Source organism: Peromyscus maniculatus, chromosome 8 (genome assembly GCF_049852395.1).
Source record: "Peromyscus maniculatus bairdii isolate BWxNUB_F1_BW_parent chromosome 8, HU_Pman_BW_mat_3.1, whole genome shotgun sequence".
NCBI lineage: Eukaryota > Metazoa > Chordata > Mammalia > Rodentia > Cricetidae > Peromyscus > Peromyscus maniculatus.
The window spans coordinates 110060608-110081863 of record NC_134859.1 but is presented as its reverse complement, the minus strand read 5'-3'; the positions used below and the strand labels follow the sequence as shown (position 1 = coordinate 110081863).

The 21256-nt window shown below is 40.0% G+C and overlaps 1 protein-coding gene across 1 annotated transcript in view; it reads left to right on the top strand.

Moving 5' to 3' along the window:
• Positions 1-819: 819 nt before the first annotated feature.
• Positions 820-21256, top strand: part of LOC102927749 (uncharacterized) — a 54182-nt gene continuing 33745 nt past the window's right edge. Inside the window, 2 exon segments of the mRNA XM_076543973.1 lie at positions 820-979; positions 6972-7006. The gene's annotated coding sequence lies outside the window, so the exon portion shown is untranslated.

Sequence of the window (21256 nt, the reverse complement as noted above, 5' to 3'; positions counted from 1 at the left end):
AATAACAGTATACATAAAAGGTGAATAAACATTTACATCCCAGCATCCAAATCTCTGACTGCCCTGGTTAACATACTACTTATCTTTGGGGTATTTTAGAGGCAGCCCTTCCTTAGCTAAGTTCTACTTTGTGTGAATTACTATCTCCTAAGCATTGGTTAATCTTTTATATCACCAATTCTACTCTTCTACATTACAGCTTAGTAGTGGAGTGCTACCCAGTACATGAAATGCCATTTACAACCTCCACAAATTAACTCCAAATGGATCTTATACCTAACTGTCAAACACAAAGTGCAGAACTTCTAGAAGATGCTTGAAACTAGGCTTCTCTGAGCTTGGTAACCTGCCTAGGCTTTGGGAGATTTCTCTAAGGCTCTAATGTAAAGAGCAAAAACAGAGCTCAGTCTCTAATACCAGGAATATGCTTGGAGGAGCTGGCAATGATCTGGGGCCAGGGCCTTTGGGAAGGGGTTGCTTCAGATCGTGATGGGGCTGTGGTTTTCAGTCCCAACGACACTGTGCCACTGTGGACTTTGTTTATAATGTTCTTGAATTCCCAGTGTTCCTCTTGTTCGATTAGCCTCCTTCTGAATTTGTATACTTCCTTTTAAAACTGAACCCATTGATTTACATTAACAAGAGACTTGCTGCTCAATTTGGCACCAATCTCCATCCAATCTGGGATAGGTCTGTCCTTAGATTGGAAGCCAGGGCAGGGAACCACTGTCCCTTCGGCTCACCTGGTCCTGTCACTCAGATCTCACTAGCCAATCAGAGCCTCCAGCAGACCTGCCAGTCAAATGGGAGGGTTCTTCCGGGAGTCAGGCTTCTGGCCCAGCTCTTCCGAGGAAGTTTCATGTTGTTCTGTTTGCTGTGCCTCGCACTCCGTTGTGGGGAGACAGTGGGTCAGCTCTGCAGCTGCAACATGGTGAGCGAGGGGTTGCTTTCCACAGACGGAGAGGAGCAGTGGGCCAAGGTGCGTGAGGGCCCGCTATCCCCAGGGGGGAGGAGTAGCCCGCTTTGGTGAGTGAGGGGCCGCTGTCCCCAGGCAGGAAGGAGTGGCAGGCCATGGTGAACAGGGAGCTGCTGTCCCCATGTAGGGAGGAGTGACTGGTCTGAGTAAGCGAGAGGCCGCTGTCCCTAGATTAGGTAGAACGGCCAGCTGAGGCTAGGGGTCTGGTGTGGTGGGTCCTCCCTTGGCTAGTTGTGAGCCAGTGGCCAGACGCAGAGTTCGGCGTGGTCCTGCCTGTTCTAGCGTGTTCCTATGTGGTCTTTGCAAGTCCCTGGGCCACACTGGCAGCCTTTGAATAACTTCACTCCCCAGGCTGTGTCTGTGCAGAGTGTTGGGAGCAGAACTGTGCTTAAGAAATATCCTTGTTGTTAACATCGCTGTGAAAAGCTGGTGCCTGCAATACTTACATTGTCACATGTGGAGGGACATCACCAGATTTGCCAAACTCGGAGAGTACTGGTCTCTTTAGCTCTTTTAACACTTAACATTTAGGTTTAGGACCCATCTGTAGTTAATTTTGTGGAACTTGTAAATGGTGTCTCCTGTGTAGAGTAGCACTCCGCTGCTAAACTGTGATGTAGAAGAGTAGAATTGATGGTATAAGGATTTATCAGTTCTTAGGAGATGTTAAGTCACATAAAGTAGAATTTAGATAAGGAAGGGCATGCCTGTTAGAGATTAGTATGATAAGATGTAAATGTTCACCAGGATTAACCAGCCATTAAGCTACATTCCCATAACAAATGAGACAACCCTGATTTACAGGCAGCCAAAAGGTCCACATCCTCATCAAAGGCCTCTAACATGGTGCTCAAGGGATTGTTACAGGGTCACAACCAACATTAAGTCCTGTTGTGCCATGAAGGTATATTAATTCTAGAACAGCTGTGTCTCCGGTCTTTTTGAAAAGCAGTTTTGAGTCAAGGTCTTCTATGTTGATTGAGGTGGACTTGAACCCTGCTTGTGGCCCCACAGGGCATTGTCCTTGCTATCTCCTGACTAACCACTCTAAATTCTTGGATTACACATCTACATCACCACAGAGTTCTAAAATTGTCAGTTTGAGTCACATAGTGGACTGTCCATTGCAGAACAGGGAAAGGATTTTCGTGTGGAGCATGGCTTCTCCCTTCAGACCAGAAGAGGAGAAACAGTGTACTGTGTTCAGTGCAGGGAGAAATAGACTAGACAATAGCTAGGTCACAGACTGAAGTTGAAGGCAGTGAGCTGCAGGGGTCTCCATTACAAAGAAGGGTGGGGCATGGTGAGTGACTTTCTATCTAATTTCCCATCATGCATTAATTCCTTCTGTGTGAATGAAGACAGACAGAATTGGTGGGTATACAGTTCAGGGAGGATAGCTTGAACTACTAAGTATTCAGTTTCCAATTATCGAACTCTCCTATGTAGATATGTGCTATCCTGGTTTACAGAGTTAAGTCAGCTCAGAGGTTTCAGACATAGATCACTGACTGTAACTCCATGTGTCAGCTTACAGCACTCAGTGGCTCACATTTTACATGGGACAAAGTCATACAGTCTCTTATTAATGGCATTCTCCCTACCAGGGGACTGCCTACTCTGTTTCAAAGTCAGTATAGCTAAGCATTCCTTCAATTATTTTTATTATTTTAAAAATTCAATTATTGGTATAATTCTTTTTAAATTTCATTTTCTTTAAATGCATTACTGCTATAATCTCTTTGTTTCTATTTTCTAATGTTTCCTGGTTTAAGAATTTCTTTCCATTTTTTTCTTAAGTGGTATTTATTTATGTCAGTTTAGAGCAGTGGTTCTCAACCTGGGGGTCATGGCTCCCTTTTGGGGGATCAAATGATCCTATCACAGGACTGGCCTAAGAACACTTGGAAACACAGATATTTATATTACATTTCATAACAGCAAAATTATAGTTATAATGTGACAGTGAAAATAGTTTTATGCTTGGAGGGTCATCACATCATGAGGGTTAGGGTCACAACATTAGGAAGGTTGAGAACCACTGGTTTTGATCAATGTCTCCTGTAGCTCAGGCTTGCCTCACACTATATAATTGAGAATTGCTTTTAACACCTAATCCTGCCTCTGCTACCCAGTGCTGGAAAGACAGTCCTGCAACTCCTTCCAGGCTGGGCCTTGACTGGTCTGTGAGAAGGAAAAATAGACTAGTGAACGAGTATCCTCCAACTTCTCTAGATTTTATCATGAATTTATAAATGAAGTGGGACCTGTGTAAGAGTTGAGTTTACTGACCAACTGTAAAGCAGGTGTAGTCACAATGCAGAAAAGGATGGGCAAAAAAGAGGGTGAAAGCTTTCCTGCTTTGACAGTAGTTGACATTAGCAATGAGTAGTGAGGTAATCAATTTTAAATGATCAATAAATTACTGTAGCTACACCAGTTTAACCTAAATAGAAGAACTACATAAAATGGTATAGCTCTGCCTAGCATGACTGGTGTTTTCCAGGTTTAAGATGTATACCCTGAGAGAAATGACATGAGTAGTACTTGGTGTGTTCTAATACAAATCTCTAGTTTCTGAAGCATATGGCTGTAAAGCCTGTTTCAACTTTTTAACAGAATTTTTTGGGATTATAATTATATTATTTCTCCTATCTCTTTCCTGCCTCCAAGCCCTCCCATAGATCCTTCCTTGCATTCTAATCCATGGCCTCTTTGTTTAACAACAGTTACTCTTTGGATGTGACCTGTGTTTGGTTGCAGGACCTCCTAGCTATGAAACAAAAAGTTGTCTGCACTAAACATTGAGTGTGTTATGGACCCTGTGCCTTAGAAGAGGAACAAGAAGTGCTCTAGGAGATTGGACAATTTTACTAAACTACAATTTTTCCGGATTAGGGCCCTGTCTGACCATAGTGTGGAAGGGCAAAGCTAGGGGGCCTGTGCTGTCTGAGTCATTGGATCTCTGCTCACCCAGTAGGGTAACTGCTAATGTCCTTAAGCCCAGCTTGGTGGTCTTCACTAATGAGGAACTTTGGGAAGGCTTAGCCATCAGGAGCACCAGTGGGAGGTAGCTTACAGGTTCTTTTCAGGATTCTTCTCTTGTTCTGCTATAGGGGGCTGCAAGCCAGGCCATGGTGAGTGTTGGGGCCACTGTCCCCAGACCAGGAAGATCAGGTTGGCTGAGCTATTAGAATCTGAACTGCTTGGACTGGGATGAACCATGAGCCAGACTGAGGTTCTATTGGTCCCTGTGGTGACCTGGGCAGTGGCTCTTGGCCTCTGAGCTTTGTTAAATGTGGATTCCCTGGGGAGGGGGAGGCTCTGCCATCCTGGCATGGGAGACTGTGAGCTTCTAATATCACTGTCCAGTGTGCACACACGGCATTGTTTTTGTTGTGCAGTGGGAAGACAGATTGGAAAAGTGAAGGTCTGGTTTTTAGAAGTTCTGATTGTTTCATTCCACTTTCAGGATTATCTTACAAATGTTACAGATAATTTAGAAACTGGTAGAATGGAGGGGATGGGCATCATCCTTCAGCAATACATGATTAAAATGTTTTCAACTTTTTGCTGCTGCTAGCAATCATGGTGTGCTTCAGTGAACTTCACAGCTCACAAAAGGAGTTTCTGAGCTATAGAGATAGCTCAGGTTTGTATGGTGTTGTGCAGGTGAATAGGGCAGATGTCACATCTTGTGACATAATCCATATGGTGGGAAGCAGACATTAAATTATTGTTCAACATTGTTTTATGATTGGGCATCATTGGGCCTGGGTTTCCCTGAAACCACAAAGGAGCATGAGAGGCTGTAGAGTCATAATAGTAGGCTCTGGAAGAAATCACCTCCGTTTGCAGGGAGGGCTCTAGAACATTGGACCTCTCTGGAAGAAATATCAGTAGCTGGAGGGTCAGAAAGTTAACAGTTTAAGGGTCACTTTGAGTTAATTTTGTGAAATCTGTCTTTATTTAATTTCTATACACTTAGGTGGCTGGGTACACCAATTAAGATCACACTTTTCCTGGTTGAGTTTCCTTTGATCTTTTGATTAAAAGTTGACTCTATTTTCCTGCTTTTGTTCTTGGCTCTTTCTCTCTATCCTCTTTAATCTTTCACAAATATTGTACACATTCCTGATTGTTGTAGCTTTTGTGGTAAAGATAGAAGTCACATTGTATCAATTGCATATGTGTACTATTTTTTTCATAATCCATTTAGCATTCTGAGTTTTTCCATTTTGTTTGTAGCTTTAGAATCAGCTTTCCTGTTATAAATTGTTGGGCATTGTCTTTGGATTGTATTCAATTTATTGTGCAAATTGACCATAAACAACACATTAATATTGTTGCATCATGTTCCCAAGGATCATTTATATACTTTAAGTTTTGTTGTTGTTAATCTGTGAAAGTCTTTTAGATTATTGAATAAAAAGTATTATGGGGCTTAGTAGGTTGCTCAGCACAAATTCTTCTTGGTGATGACCTGAGTTCAGATCCCAGCACCTAAATCAGGATGCTTATAACCCCCTGCTACTCCAGTTTCAGGGGATCTGATAGCCTCCTTTCTGGTGTGTCAGCTGTACACAAATGGAAGGTATTCCCTTGAACATACAAACATACACATAAAAATGGGCATAAATTTTTTTTCAAAAGTTTTTGTGACATATAAAGTAGTTAGAGCAAAACAAGTTGCTTTAGGTATATAATATAAATCATACATTGTTTCTTTAAAAATATGTTACCTTGCATTTGGTTTGGAAAAGTTTTACTTTTCTCACTCTGATGCAGACTTACAGCTAATCATCAGTCATAGGAAAGTGATCCTAAGTTTTGTGAGCAAGAAGGTAGATATGTATAGTTAGTATAATAGAAGTTATATTTTATTGTGCTGATGGTCGTCATACAAGGTTCACATTCTAAACTCGAAACTCTGGTTCTAAGCCTATCTTGTCTAAGCTGCTCACCCATGGAATGTATCTTAGCTGAAGTTCAGGTCCAGTCTCTAACAGAAGTCTCTGATTCAAGGGTCAGGATCATGGTGGAGATGCTCTATCCACAGGGTTGATCAAGGTGATGTCTCTCCACATGTGCAGAGTAGAGCATTGCTTTTGGTTTCTGTTTATATACTGTCCAGTGAGCATCATGTAGTTCTATGACTGGTTATCTGGAGAGTGAGTGATATCACTGGGTTCTGGTTATCAGGTACAGCCTTGGGTGTAGTGGGGTTCATAACTAAGCTGTTTTTTTTTTTTACATGTCTAAAAGGCTTTTTTTTTTTTTTTCAGCAGCTAATGAGATGATTGTGTGTGTAGTTTTTTTGTTTTTTTTTTTTCAGTTTGTTTATATGGTGGATTACATTGATAGGTTTTCATATGTTGAACCATCCCTGCATCTCTGGGATGAAGCCTACTTGATCAGGGTGGATGATTTTATTTTATGTGTTCTTGGATTTGGTTTGCCAGTATTTCTGCATCAATGTTCATGAGGGAGATTGGTCTGTAATTATCTTTCTTTGTTGAGTCTCCATGTGGTTTGGGTATCAGGGTAACTGTAGCCTCATAAAAAGAATTTGGCAATGTGCCTTCTGTTTCTATTGTGTGGAACAATTTGAGGAATATTGGTACTGGCTCTTCTTTGAAAATCTGGTATAATTCTATGCTGAAACCATCTGGCCTTAGGCTTTTTTTGATTGGGGGACTTTTAATGACTGCTTCTATTCCCTTAGTGGTTATAGTTCTATTTAAATTATTTGTCTATTCTTGATTTAATTTTTGTATGTGGTACCTATCAAGAAAATTGTCCATTTCTTTTAGATTTTCCAAGTTTGTGTAGTATTTTCAAAAACCAAGTAGGTTTTTGAAGTATGACCTAAGGATTCTCTGGATTTCCTGTGTCTGCTTTTAGTTAGATATTTTGTTGATTTGCTCAAAGAACCAACTCTTTGTTTCACTGATTCTTTGTATTATTCTCTTTGTTTCTATTTGATTGATTTCAGCCTGGAGTTTATTTCCTGCTGTCTACTCCTCCTGGGTGAGATTCCTTCTTTTTGTCTAGAACTTTCAGGTTTGCTGTTAAGTTGCTAGTGTGATAGATCCATATCTATCGCCCCGCACAAAGCTCAAGTTCAAGTGGATCAAATGCCTCACTATAAATCCAGTTACACTGAACCTAATAGAAGATAAAGTAGGAAGTAGCCTTGAACACATTGGCACAGGAGACAACTTCCTGAATAGAACACCAGTAGCACAGACACTGAGATCAACAATTAATAACTGGGACCTCATGAAACTGAAAAGAGTCTGTAAGGCAAAGGATACTGTCAATAAGACAAAACGACAGCCTACAGAATAGGAAAAGATCTTCACCAACCCCACATCTGACAGAGGGCTGATTTCCAAAATATATAAAGAACTCAAGAAACTAGACATCAAAATACCAAATAATCCAATTAAAAAACTGGGTACTGATCTAAACAGAAGGATTTCAAATGACCAAGATACACTTAAAGAACTGTTCAGCATCCTTAGCCATCAGGGAAATATAAATCAAAATGACTCTGAGATACCATCTTACACTTGTCAGATGGCTAAGAATAAAACCACTAATGAAAACTTATGTTGGAGAGGATGTGGAGTAAGTGGAATGCTCCTCCACTGCTAATGGGAGTGCAAAGTTACAGCCACTTTGGAAATCAATAAGTTGGTTTCTCAGAAAATTGGGAATCAATCTACCTCAAGACCCAGCTATACCAATCTTGGGCATATACCCAAAGGATGCTCAATTATACCACAAGGACACTTGTTCAGCTATGTTCATAGCAGCATTATTTGTAATATCCAGAACCTGGAAACAAACTAGATGCCTCTCAACCGAAGAATGGATAAAGAAAATGTACATTTATACAATGGAGTATCACTCAGCTGTAAAAAACAATGATATCATGAAATTTGCAGGCAAATGGATGGAACTAGGAAAAAAATCATCCTGAATGAGGTAACCCAGACCCAAAAAGACAAACATGGTATGTACTCACTCATAAGTGGATATTAGCTGTAAAGTAAAGAAGAACCAGGCTACAATCCACAGTCCCAGAGAGGCTAGGTAACAAGGAGAGTCCAAAGAGGGATGCATGGATTTTTCTGAGAAGGGGAAATAGAAGAGATCTCTTGGGTAAACTGGGGGTGGGGGTGGGGGTTGGGGTTGGGAACATGAGGGATCAGGCTGGGTGGGTTGAGGGGTGGAATGGAGGGGGAGGGTAATGAAACATGTCGATATGGGGGCATTTTGGGGCTAGGGAGAAGAAACCTGGTGCCAGGGGAACTCCAAGGAATCCATAAGGATGACCCCAGCTAAGACTCCTAGTAATAGTAGAAAGGGTACCTGAACTGGTCCTCTCCTATAATCAGATTGGTGACTACCCTAATTGTCATCAGAGAGCCTTCATCCAGTAACTGATGGAAGCAGATACAGAGATCCACAGCCAAGCACTGGGTCAAGTTCCAGGAATCCTGTTTAAAACAGGAAGGAGGGATTGTATGAGCTGGGGGAGGGGGTTGTATGTGTCAAGGTCATCATAAGGGAACTCTCGGAAACAACTAACCTGGGCTCATAGCAGCTCACAGACTCTAGACAAACAGCTAGGGAGCCTACATAGGATTGACCTAGGCCCTCTACATATGTGTGACAGTTATGCAGCTTGATCTATTTGTGGGACTCCTAGCAGTAGGATCAGGGCCTTTCCCTGGCACTTGATTTGGCTTTGGGGAACCTATTCCCCATACTAGGTTACCTCAACCCTTAATACAAAGGGAGATGCTTAGTCCTACCTCAACTTAATATGCCATGCTTTGTTGACACCATGGGATGCATGCCCCCCCCCACTTTTTTTCCCTGAGACAGGGTTTCTCTGTGTAGTTTTGGTGCCTGTCCTGGAACTCACTCTGTAGTCCAGGCTGGCCTCGAACTCACAGAGATCCGCCTGCCTCTGCCTCCCAAGTGCTGGGATTAAAGGTGTACGCCACCACCGCCCGGCAAAAGCATGCCCCTTTCTGAACAGAAACAGGAAGAACTGATGAGGAGGGCAGAGTGGGGGAGGAGGAGGGAGGGAAAGAGGGAAGAGGAGGGAGGGAAAGAGAGAAAAGGGAGGGGAAACTGCTGTTGGGATGTAAAATAAATGAAATAAAATTTAACAAAAAAGAAAAATATAAGCGAGAGAAACCTTTTGACAAATATCCATGAAGTGGACAGTTTCCAGGGACTCTAGACAAACAAGAACATCTGTGTGATGGATATACCCTCCTCTCTCACCACCTGTATAACATAATTATACAAAAGCTGCATTACATGAGGTGTCACTCAGACTTACCTAAAGAAACAACCAATTCCAGCCATGCAGTAGGAAGCTGTGTTACTCGGCTGAAAATCTTAAGGAAAGAAGGACCTCGCATTCCTGTAATGATGGGGGGGAGGGTGCTGGGGAGGAGAGGTGGGAGGGGAAATTGTAGTTGGTATGTAAAATGAATATTTTTTTTAAAAAATGTACAGAATAATTTATAAATAAAAAAGTGGGGCTAGAGAGATGGCTAGGCTCTTAAGAGTACTGGGTGTTGTTACAGAGGACTCAGGTTCCATTCCCAGAACCCACATGGTAGTTAATAATTTGCTATAACTCCAATTCCAGACATCTCCTGCCTTCTTCTGGCCTCTGTAGGTAATGCAAACAGACACGTGAAGGCAGAACACCCATATAACTAAAATTAAAATAAAGGTTTTAAAAAATGAAAAGAATGGAATTCTCCACAGTGCTGTCATAGGCCTGAGATAAGCAGCAGCCAGGGCTAGTTAAAATAAACTCCTGGTTCTGCACAAAAGTAGCTGTGGCCTTCATCCAATGAAGAACAGCGACCACAGTGCTGATGGGTGACTTTTCCTTGATGTTTTCTGTATTTGTTCTCTGTCCTTTGCATTTGTGAGAAATGTGACATCATGTGTCTTTTAGATCAAATATCAAGACTGACAGGAAGCATAGGCTCCAAAGCAATCTACTTTCACAGTGTCATTTACTTGATTTTCAGTTAAGACCTTGGTATAAGATGAACTGAACATGCTAGAGGCTTTGTTTTTTGTTTGTTTGAGACAGGGTTTCTCTGTGTAATAGCTCTGGCTGTCCTAGAACTTACTTTGTAGATCAGACTTGTCTTTAACTCACAGAGATCCACCTGCCTCTGCTCCCAAACTGGAATTAAAGGCATGTGCCACCACCACCCAGCTGCCAGAGGCTTTTTACCCATCAGTTTTATAATTTATATATGTTCCTACATGACTTTAAGGTAAGAATTCTCCTAAATGTATCTTCTTATCATTGTGACTATGTTCAGAATTAACTGAGAATGCTTAGGAATAGGCAGAACTCTACAGGAAGATGTCCAGACTCCCTTTGTAAAATCCCCATGCTTCCCTTGTTTAGAAAAAGCATTTCTTTGGAAATGACTGCCATGTTCTCCTTGCCTCTTGTTAGCAAGAAGTCTTTGTAAGTTCTTCTGTCTTGGCTGCTGTGATGACTATTCTTGAAAGTCAAACAGACAACCTCTGGAATTAATTAAAACCAAAGAATTGGATACACTTGTGAGGAATTTTTCCTAATTGCTGCTTTTGAGGTGGAAAGACCCATCATGAACCTGGATCTTTTGAGGTGATAAGATCCACTTTTAATCTGTGCCACATCTGGTAGCAGCCTACATGTATAAAGGATATTGAAGGAGGAAGCTCTCTCTTTGCCTGCTTGCTCTAGCTGTGGCTAGGAAGAGCATTCTTTTGCTGTCATTAGAGCCTAGTTCTTAGGAATTCTGTTGTATACTGAAGGCCAGCTAAGACATCCAACTACATGGGCTGAACATCTACTGGATTTCTCAACTTTGCAATGATAACTAATGTTGGTCTAGCTGGACCACAGCCTGTGGGAAATCTATCAAATCCTACATACATAGATCATTCTACCAGTCCTGATCATGTAAAGGACATTGACTAATACTGTGTAAGACGAATCTTAAAAAGTCTTACTAATAAAAAACCAGGAGCCAGATATTGGGGTGAAAGCCAAGAGATCAGAGGAACAGACAAGCCACAGCCACAAGTTCTTACCCTAGGAAATCCTCAGCCCAAGAGAGAGCTACTTCCTGTATACCCATGCCTATATGCCTTTCTGTCCCTGCCCTCTTACTTCCTCTGTCTGCCCAGGTACATCACTTTCCTCTTTCTGCCCAGCTCTATCACTTCCTGTCTGTCTGTACAGACCTCCAGTCCTCTATGGTAAACTAGTGCTGAGAATAAAAGGCATATGCCACCACAACCAACTCTGTTCCTAGTGTGGCCTTGAACTCAGAGATCTGGATGAATCTCTGCCTCTTGGATGCTAGGATTAAGGGCGTGTGCTACCTTACCACTGCCTGACTGCTATGTTTAATATAGTGGCTGGCTTTTTCCTCTGATCCTCAGATAAGCTTTATTGGGGTGCACAAATAAAATTTTCCTTTTTTTAAAAATCAGAAATAAAAAAAAGTTATAACTAATATAAGAAAGACTTAGTACAGCAACTATATACAATATATACAGGCAATAAATATATCAACAATGTCTAGTCCATTTATATTTGATAAATTCAGAGAAAATATTCCATTATCCTATAATGGTAAGGTCCAAAATGTACCTAATTCACTTTCTGTCCTAACTTGTATTACCAACTGAAAAATGTCTTTTGATGTCTTTCAAACTTATACACTTTACACCTCTTAGTGAGTTTCTTTTCTGAATTTCTTAACAAGGAAAACTATATAACTATCTAATCTTCCATTCCCTCAGAGACCTGAGAAGGAAATAATATTACCTAGTAAAACAAGAAGTGCAAACAGGCAACTTCCAAAAAATGTGAGAAATGACAGAAACAGCTGGCTATCTAGACAGTCACCTGAGGTTCCTCTGCAATGTTGGGGCATCAACTTTGGCCTACAGGTTTAGCATATCTGACAGATTCATCTGTGAAGTAGGATTTTCTAAAGAATCTTCCTATCTTGTTTTGGCAAGGATCAACAGTCCTTTTTTTGTGTTCTGCTTGTCCATTTTGGACAGCATACTGTCAGCAGTAGATGCAAGGGCATTTTCTTGCCCAGTGGCTAACTTTTGCCACAATCAAAGTAAACTCCATAGGGAGTTTCTTCAATGCCCATCATCTTCTCTGAAGTAGATTGGTACTGCCAGGAGCAGACATATCTCATAGTCATAAAAAAAGAAAAAAAATCTGTTATTAAAACATCTTAAATGCCATATTCTGTAGATCTCTGAAGTGTTTGAAGATGACCTGTCTATCTAAAATATATTTCTGCTTGACCTTGAAAACATACCTAATATGACTACAAGTTCTATTGTAATGACTAACTACTAACTAACATTTCTTTATATCCTAATTAGTTGGTAATAATAACTATCAAGGATTAGCAAATTGCATTACATTGTTAAATGAATTGTATAGGTACAATACCTTGAACAAGATTAGAAATATATGTACAGTATGTTCTAACAAAATTAATCTCAAATTTGTATTAATATACATAATTTGTATACAATATACAAAAATCCAATCCAATGTAAAATATTTAAAACTAGTAGTTGCCTTCTAAAAGTATATTCAATAATCTACCTTTTTATCTCATCCTATATCCATATTCTCTCTTTTTTTCAGAGTAAATTCAATAATCTACCCTTTATCCATCATTTCTATCTTTTTTTTCAGAGCAGATTCAGTAATCTACCTTTTATCTAAATCCTCTTTTTTCTTTTTTCTTTTCCTTCAAACAAGAACCTTAAACCTAATCTCCTTTGTTTAGCCTTTTTCTTGACCATTAACAATAACAACTTGTAACCAACCATCCTAAACAATGACAATTATCCAAAACTCATTAAAAGTCCAAAAACCACCCACCCCACCTCTTGGGAATGTGGGCATTGTGTTCTTAAAATTACTTCCTGCTGTCTGGGGGTGAAGGCATTTTTAGGGGATCCTAAAAAGAAAATTTTTGAGTTAATTGTCAAGTCCTGGGAGAGGCAGCTACATCATTTGTTGTCTAATCTCTGCATAATGCCAAAATGCAGGGCTTGTCTCAAGTCCTTGTTCAAGTAGTCTGTGAGGCTGGATCATCTCAGCTAGCCATCTCAAAATTATCCTGAGCAGTTTCTTTGGGTGGTGTTTGTCAGCTTAGTGGTATTATCATCATCCTGATGGAATCATCATTGTGGAGCCCCATCATCTTTTTGGAGACTTCAAATTTGCTACTAGGTGTGGTCATGATTCCCTGCAGAAAACTGATAGAGACTCAAATATGAAAACATGTACAGGCAGCTAGATGAAGCCTTTTCTCTAGAATTAGTTAGTACTCTATATGACCATTAGTATCATGACAAAAGTTTAATATATATAAATCTTATAAATTTTGATATAAATTCATATCTTAAAAAAAGTTTTAAAGAGTCAAAATAGAACCAAAGAATTAGTGGCAATAGAATATTTGTCTCTTAATTATGGTTTTCTTTGGTTCCATATTAGATAGCTCTTTTGACATACAGAGATTTTAGATTTTCTTTTAACAAGCATGCTTGGATTTAGAGAGGGAGAGAGCTATGCTCCAGCTCCAAAGTCAGCTTTAATTTTTAATTGAACTGGAACTACATAAAGACCATTGTGTTAAGTGTGTGTAAAAAAAAAGCAGAAACAAACATTTAGGAAGACTCACGAAATTTTATATGTGATATACCAAAAGGCCAATTTATTCTTTTTCTTGGGACATTTTTTTCTGGATGATTTGTCCTTTTTCCTCAGATGTCTTATTTGTCCAGTGTTCTTCAGCTTCCTTAGCCTTCTTCTCCTGAAAAACAAAAACAGAAACCCTTCTCCAACCCTAACTTTGGGAAGGTTCCCTTTTGGCATGTCATATCTGATTAAATGAAAAGCATTTGTTAGTTGTGCAAGTTAATTGAAATTGAATGGTCATGCTGGTTGATGAATCATTACCTCTTCTAATCAAGAGGTCTCTCTTGTTCAGATCAAATCTTTATCCATTTTGATGGTATCCATAGCTTTTCTTTTCCTGTAGAAACAAAAGGAAAACTTTGTCCCCAACATAATACATATCCTGGTTTCCATTCTGAGGTCAGCATATCCTTAAAGTATATATAGGCTGATTTAATTCTGTAGTTTTTTTTTCTATTATCCAATGTTTCTCCACAGCTGTTGTTCCTTTCTCATTAGTATTGAGAAAATTAAAAGTTAATAGAGCATTATGTAATCTATTTCTGTTTTTGTTGTTGTTGTTGTTGTTGTTACCCCTTTCTGTTTATTTAGCATATCCTTTAGACTTTAATTTGCTCTTTCTATAACTGCTTGGCCTGTAGGACTATGTGGTATACCTGTAATATGCTTTATATTGTAATAAGCAAAAAACTATTCCATTTTAGCAGAGACACATGCTGGAGCACTGTTAGTTTTAATTTGTGCAGGTATATGCATGATGGCCATAATTTCTAGCAAATGTGTGATTACAGAATCAGCCTTTTCAGAACTTGGAGCAGTTGCCCATTGCAATTCTGAATAGTATCAATGGTGTGGTGTATATACTTCAGTTTTCCAAATTCTACAAAATGAAACACATCCATCTGCCAGATTTCATTCCTTTGAGTACCCTTTGGATTATATTCTGCTGATAGTGGAGTTTGATTGTAAAAAGAACAAGTAGGACATTTCCTTACAATTTCCTTGGCTTGTTACCAGGCTATGGAAAAATCCTTATTTATTTATTTAAAAAAGAGGTTTATTTATTATGTATACAATGTTCCACCTCCATGTATGTCTACAGGCCAGAAGAGGGCACCAGATCTCATTACAGATGGTTGTGAGCCACCATGTGGTTGTTGGGGATTGAATTTAAGACCTCTGGAAGAGCAGTCACTGCTCTTAACCTCTGATTCATCTCCCTAGCCCTGGAAAAATCCTTTTTTAAACCCTTACTATTGACATTTTTTTTTTTAATAAAACTCTGAGGCCTCCAGCATATTTCCTATCAATAGTTGATTGATCTCATCATTACCTTGTGCTAGAAGGCTTGGCAGACCCATATGGGATTGGATGTGAGTTATATATAAGGGATGCTTCCTATTCCTATCTTGTAACTGAATTATTAACAAAGTTAATTCTGACTCATCAGGGATAAATTCTGCTGTTTCAATATGTAAGACCACTCTTTCAGAGAGTCAGTAACTATGATGAGGGGTTCTGAAAAATCCATTAATACCATCAGAAGAGCATATAATTCTGTTTTTTTTTAACCCAATTATAAGGACTTTGAACCACTTTACTTAAATTTTCTGATTTGTAAACTGCCTTTCCTTGTTTGTTTGCATCTGTATAAATTGTAGGGGCTCTAGATATTGGTGTTTCCCATACAATGTAAGGCAGAATACAGTTAGCTCTCTTTAAAAGTTTATTTTATCACTTTTGAGATATTTGTTAATCTCTCCCAAAAAAATCACTGCAAGCTCTTTGCCAAGGTTCACTTTCTGCCCATAATTTGTCAGTTTCATCATTAGTTAAAGGTACTACAATTTCTGCTGGGTCTATTCCTGCTAATTGACAAAGTCTCAAGTTTCCTTTTAAAATCGGCTCAGAGATCTTTTCCACATAAGTTTTTAATTTTTTAACTCTATTTATTTGGTAGGAATATCCATTCCAATATAATATCTTCTCTCTGCATTAAAAATACTGTAGGAAAATGCTTAGAGGGTAAAATAACCAAAATACACTCAAGCTTTGGATCCATATGGTCCACGTGTGCATTCTGTATTTTCTTTTCCACTAAGATCAATTCTCTCTCAGCTTTAGCTGATAATTTTCTTGGACTATTTAAGTCCTTGTCACCCTCTAAGGTTTTGAACGAATTACTCAGTTCATCATTTTTTACCCCAACAGCAGTCCATAGATAGGAAATGTCTCTGAATAATCTTTGAAAGTCATTAAGAGCCCGTAATCAGTCTCTCCTAATTTGTACCTTTTGGGGTCTAATTTTTTGTAGACCTACTTTATATCCTAAATAATTAATAGAATCTCCTCTTTGTATCTTTTCAGGAGCAATTTGTAATCCCCAACAAGGCAAAATTTTCTTCTTTAAATATTCTTTCAAAAGTATCTGCATTTGAATCAGCTAGTAAAATATCATCCATGTAATGATAAATTATAGGTTTAGGAAATTGTTTATGTATTACTTCTAATGGCTTTCATACAAAATATTGGCACAGGGTTGGGCTATTTAACGTTCCCTGTGGGAGAACCTTACATTGATATCTCTTAATTGGCTGAGAATTAGTATAAGTAGGCACCATGAAGGCAAATCTTTCTCTGTCTTTTTCTTGTAAGGGTATTGTGAAGAAACAGTTTTAAATCAATAACTATAAGAGGCCATCCTTTAGGTAACAGAGTGGGCAAAGGAATTCCAGATTGTAGAGAGCCCATAGGCTGAATTACCTTGTTAATTGCTCTTAAATTTGTTACCATTCTCCACTTACCAAATTTCTTTTTAATAACAAATACAGGAGAATTCCAAGGGCTGGTTGATTCTTCAATATGCTGAGCATTTAACTGCTCTTGTACAAGCTCTCCCAAGGCCTGCAGTTTCTCTGTTGTTAAAGGCCACTGCTGAACCCATACAAGCTTGTCTGTTAACCATTTTAAAGGTAGAGCTGTTGGTATCTTTGAAAGATCAACAGCTGTTGTGCCCTGTTGTTGTACAGTCTGGATGGTTGGTGACTGTTCTTTATAGTATTTTCTAATATTTTTCTCAGAAGCATATGTTAGTTTATGGTTTGTTTCTGAGGTTGAAAGAATGTTAATCTGGGTATTCCATTGTTGTAATAAATCACAGCCCTATAAATTCATAGCTATAATATATATATATATATATATACACACACACACACACACACACACACACACACACACACACACACACATATGGCTTTAATTTTCCTCTCTGTCCTGGCTCTATACATTCGACCTATCTTGTGCTCTGTTTCATGTGAGATAATGTTCCAATCCCTAACAACTGAACATTTACCTCCTGAAGAGGTCAATTTGGATGCCAAGATTCTGGTGCAATTATTGTTATGTCCACACCTGTGTCTGTAGCATGAATCTTAAAGAGTCTTATTAATAAAATCAAACCTGAGGCCAGTTATTGGGGTGAACACTGGAAGGTCAGAGAAGCAAAACAAGCCACAGCCAACCTCACCTTGCTAGTTCCTCAGCTGATCCTGTTTCCTCAGACTGGATACCTTTGAGTCCTCATCCAGAATGAATCTCAGCTGAACTGCTGTTCGAAAGCCTGAAAGCTTAACCAGCCAAATGCCTCTAGTTTATGGTCTTCATGCCTTATATATCTTTTTTTTTTCTACCATCACTCCCTGGGATTAAAGGCTTGCTTTTTGGGATTAAAGGTGTGAGTCACCATGCTTGGATGTATCCTTGAACACAAGGATTTCTGCCTCTGGAATGCTAGGATTAAAGGTGTGTGCTACCACTGCCTATCCTCTATGTTTAATATTGTGGCTGTTCTGTCTCTGACTCCAGGTAAGTTTATTAGGGTGCACAATATTTTGGGGAACACAATACCACCACATGTGTCTACAACACCCTCAATGAGAACATCATTTATTCATATTTTTAATTTTGGTTTTTGTTCATTTATAGAAGTTTGCCAAAAAAAAATGCTTTATGTTTTCTCCTGAATTTTTTGTTCTCTCTGCTATAGCTGTTCTATCACCCCAAGGCGTATGGTATTTTACAACAAGTACTTGGTTATTTAATTGCTCTGGGAAGGGGTTTCTTCTATAATGGCAGGAAAGGACTGAATTGAAGTTGCCATGGGGGCCTGTGAGAGGCCCCTCATTGAGTTTTCTGACAGCAAAGGCAATGGATTATCTTGTCTGTCCCTGTTGATCTACATTTGTTAGTCCAATGTTTGCCTTTACCACACCTTCTGCATAATCCAGAAGGGAGGGGCATTCTGTTGGGATTATTCCTTGAAGAAACCTTGTTTCTAGGAATGCCCTGTTTACAGTCCCTTTTTAGGTGACCTTGTTTACCACAATTAAAGCATCTGACATTATTTTTCTTCAAAACTCTGGTAATCACCTCTCCTATCCAAGTATCATCATGGTCATGAGATTCAATATTAATTGTATCTCAGATCCATTACTCCAAGAGTACTGATCCTAGTTTTAACAGCCTAATTACCCTTTTGCATGCTGCATTAGCATTTTCAAAAGCCAGAGATTCAATTATTATCTGCCTAGCTGCTGAATTTGGTATCATTCTATTTACTGCTAAAGACAGCCTTTGTAAGAAATCCATGAAGGTTTCTTTTGGGCCATGTATAACTTTTGTAAATGACTCGATTTTCTTTCCTACATCTTCAATTCTGTCCCAAGCATTCAGGTCTGCCATTAGGCACAAAATTAGAGTGTGGTCATCTTGTAAAGATTGTCTTTGTATATCAGTATAATCACCTTCTCCAAGGGTTGATCTTGGGAAATTTCCATACCTCTAGCCTTACTGGTTTTGTTGTTGTTGCTGTTGTTGTTTTCACCTGCCCACTGAGGAAGATGTGCTGGCTCACAATAGTGCTCATAAAGGCATTCTTCCTTGTTCCATTTCTAATTATTCAACTTATTGTGAAGACTACACTTTTTATTATTATTAAATTGTCAAGAGATTGAAATGAATTTCAGGAATAATACTCCTAAAACAATGGAGCCATCATCCCACCTTCTGGTTCGAGAAAAACCTATATCTTGTTTGTGATCTGGTTCCCTCTTTTCTCTCCTGGTTGTCTGAAGTCCCTGTGACAACCAGGTAAAAAGTACCTTCAGCTCATATGACCTAAGTGTTAAGCCATAGAGCAAACAACTTCTTTTGTGTCCTAAAATCTCTCTTTAATTGTTAAAATACTGGGCATCCTTCCACCTATGGGACAGGGGAATCATTTCTCTCCACATTATGCAGTGGGCTGTGCAGGCTAGCCACATTGTGCCGAGGAGGAAGAAGGGGAAGTGTCTGTGGAGTACAGGAAGATACCTTGGTCAGCTGTTGCAGCCTGGGGCAAGTGCTATTGAAATGCATGTCTCTGAAGATCTGCAAAGATCTGGGTCTGGGTTGGAAGGTAGGACAAGGAACCACCCACCATGCTTTGTCCACTCAGCACACTGTAAGCTTAAGGACAGTGCTCTTGTCACTCAATCCTCACTAGCCAATCAGGGCATGCAGGCCAACATGGCAGTCAGAAGTAGTGCAGGGCTCTTCAGGCTCCAGGCAGCAGGAGTGTCTATGTAGCTGAAAAGACACCAGTGGTTTTGTTTGCTGTGCTGTGAGTGCTACTGCAGGGAGCTGTGAGGGGAGCATGGGCAAGCTGAGGAGCCATGACATAGTGAGTGAGGGGCTGCTGCCCCCCAGATGGGGAAGAGGAGATGGTGAGCTGCTCAAGCCAGTGTGGCAAGGCTTCCCCTGGGCTAGGTGGGAACCTGAGGCCAGATTTGGTGTCCTGTGAGGTCCTATGCAGTCTTTGCAACTTCCTGGATCCAAATGCAGGCCTCTTCATAACTTTCCTCTGTGGGGTGCCTCTGTGCAGAGCATTGGTAACAGGACATCCATGGAAGGCAGGTTACCAATTTCAGAGAGGTCTAGTTTCTTTAGTATCTTCTGGAAGTTCTGCACTTTGCATTTAATATTTAGGTATAAGATCCATTTATAGTTAATTATGTGGAGGTTGTATAAGGCATCTCTTGTGTAGGATAGCACTCCACTACTAAGCTGTGATGTAGAAGAGTAGAGTTGGTGATATAAAGGATTTATCAATGCTTAGGAGATAGTCACATGAAATCAAATTTAGCTAAGCAAGGGCTGCCTCTAAAACACTCCAAAGATAGGCAGTATGCTAACCAGGCTTGTTATACATTAGGATATTAGGATACATGTTTGTTCACCAGGATTGTCCAGTAATTTGGCTTCAAGCCATTAAAAAGGAGACACTCTAATATACAAACAGCCACTATGCCCATCCCCATATCAAGGAACAGGCCTCTAACAAGCTGTTCGAGGGGACATTACAGGGTCACAGCCAACATTAAGGTCCAGTTTTCTTCTTGAGAAAAGCATAGTTCTGCTAGATTGGCAAGACAGCGGGTGACAACTGTTTGAAAAGGAAAACTATTGATGTGTGGAGGGCTGGCCTGATAAAAAAAAGTGTGGTGGTATTGTGTTCCCCCAAAATATTGTGCACCCTAATAAATTTATCTGGAGTCAGAGAACAGAACAGCCACTAGATACAGAGGCTAGAAAATGGTGGCACTCACGCCTTTAATCCTAGTATTCCAGAGGCAGAAATCCTTCTGGATCTCTGTGAGTTCAAGGCCACACTGGAAACAGCCAGGCATGGTGACTCACGCCTTTAATCCCACGAAGTGAGCCTTAATCCCAGGAAGTGAGGGCAGAAAGCAGAAAGATATATAAGGCATGAGAACCAGGAACTAGAGGCTGGTTAAGCTTTCAGGCTGTGAGTAGCAGTTCAGCTGAGATTCATTTTGGATGAGGACTGAGAAGCTTCCAGTCTGAGGAAACAGGATTAGCTGAGGAATTGGTGAGGCGAGGAAACTGCGGCTTGTTCTTCTTCTCTGATCTTCCAGCATTCAACCCAATACCTGGCTCTAGGTTTGCCTTATTAATAAGACCATTTAAGATCCATGCTACAAACAAGGCCTTCCCTGAGGCCCTCATGTATGGAGAAGGAACATAGCTTCTTCTCAAACCCAGGAGCAAGCTTGGAAAAGTCAAGTAACAGCCTGGGAGCTTTCCCTGAGTCTCTGAAGTATAGAGCAGAAACAGAGCTCCTTTTCTAAAATGAGAAATACACATGGGGGAGCTGGTAATGGTCTCTGTCTAGGGCCTTTGTGAAGGGGTTGCTTGAAATCCTGAGAATCCAACTCTTCCCACCACATGTAGCTGTGGTTATCAGTCACAAGACCACTGTGGGCTTCATCAATAATGTTCTTGAAATACTCTGTGTCCCCCATATATAGCATTGTTCGATTAGCCTCCTCCCTGAGGTCATCCCATTGTATGATAGTTTCTGCTGACTTCATAGATGTCTTCTATTTCCTTCTATTTCCCCCCTGGAAGTAGTATACAAGATG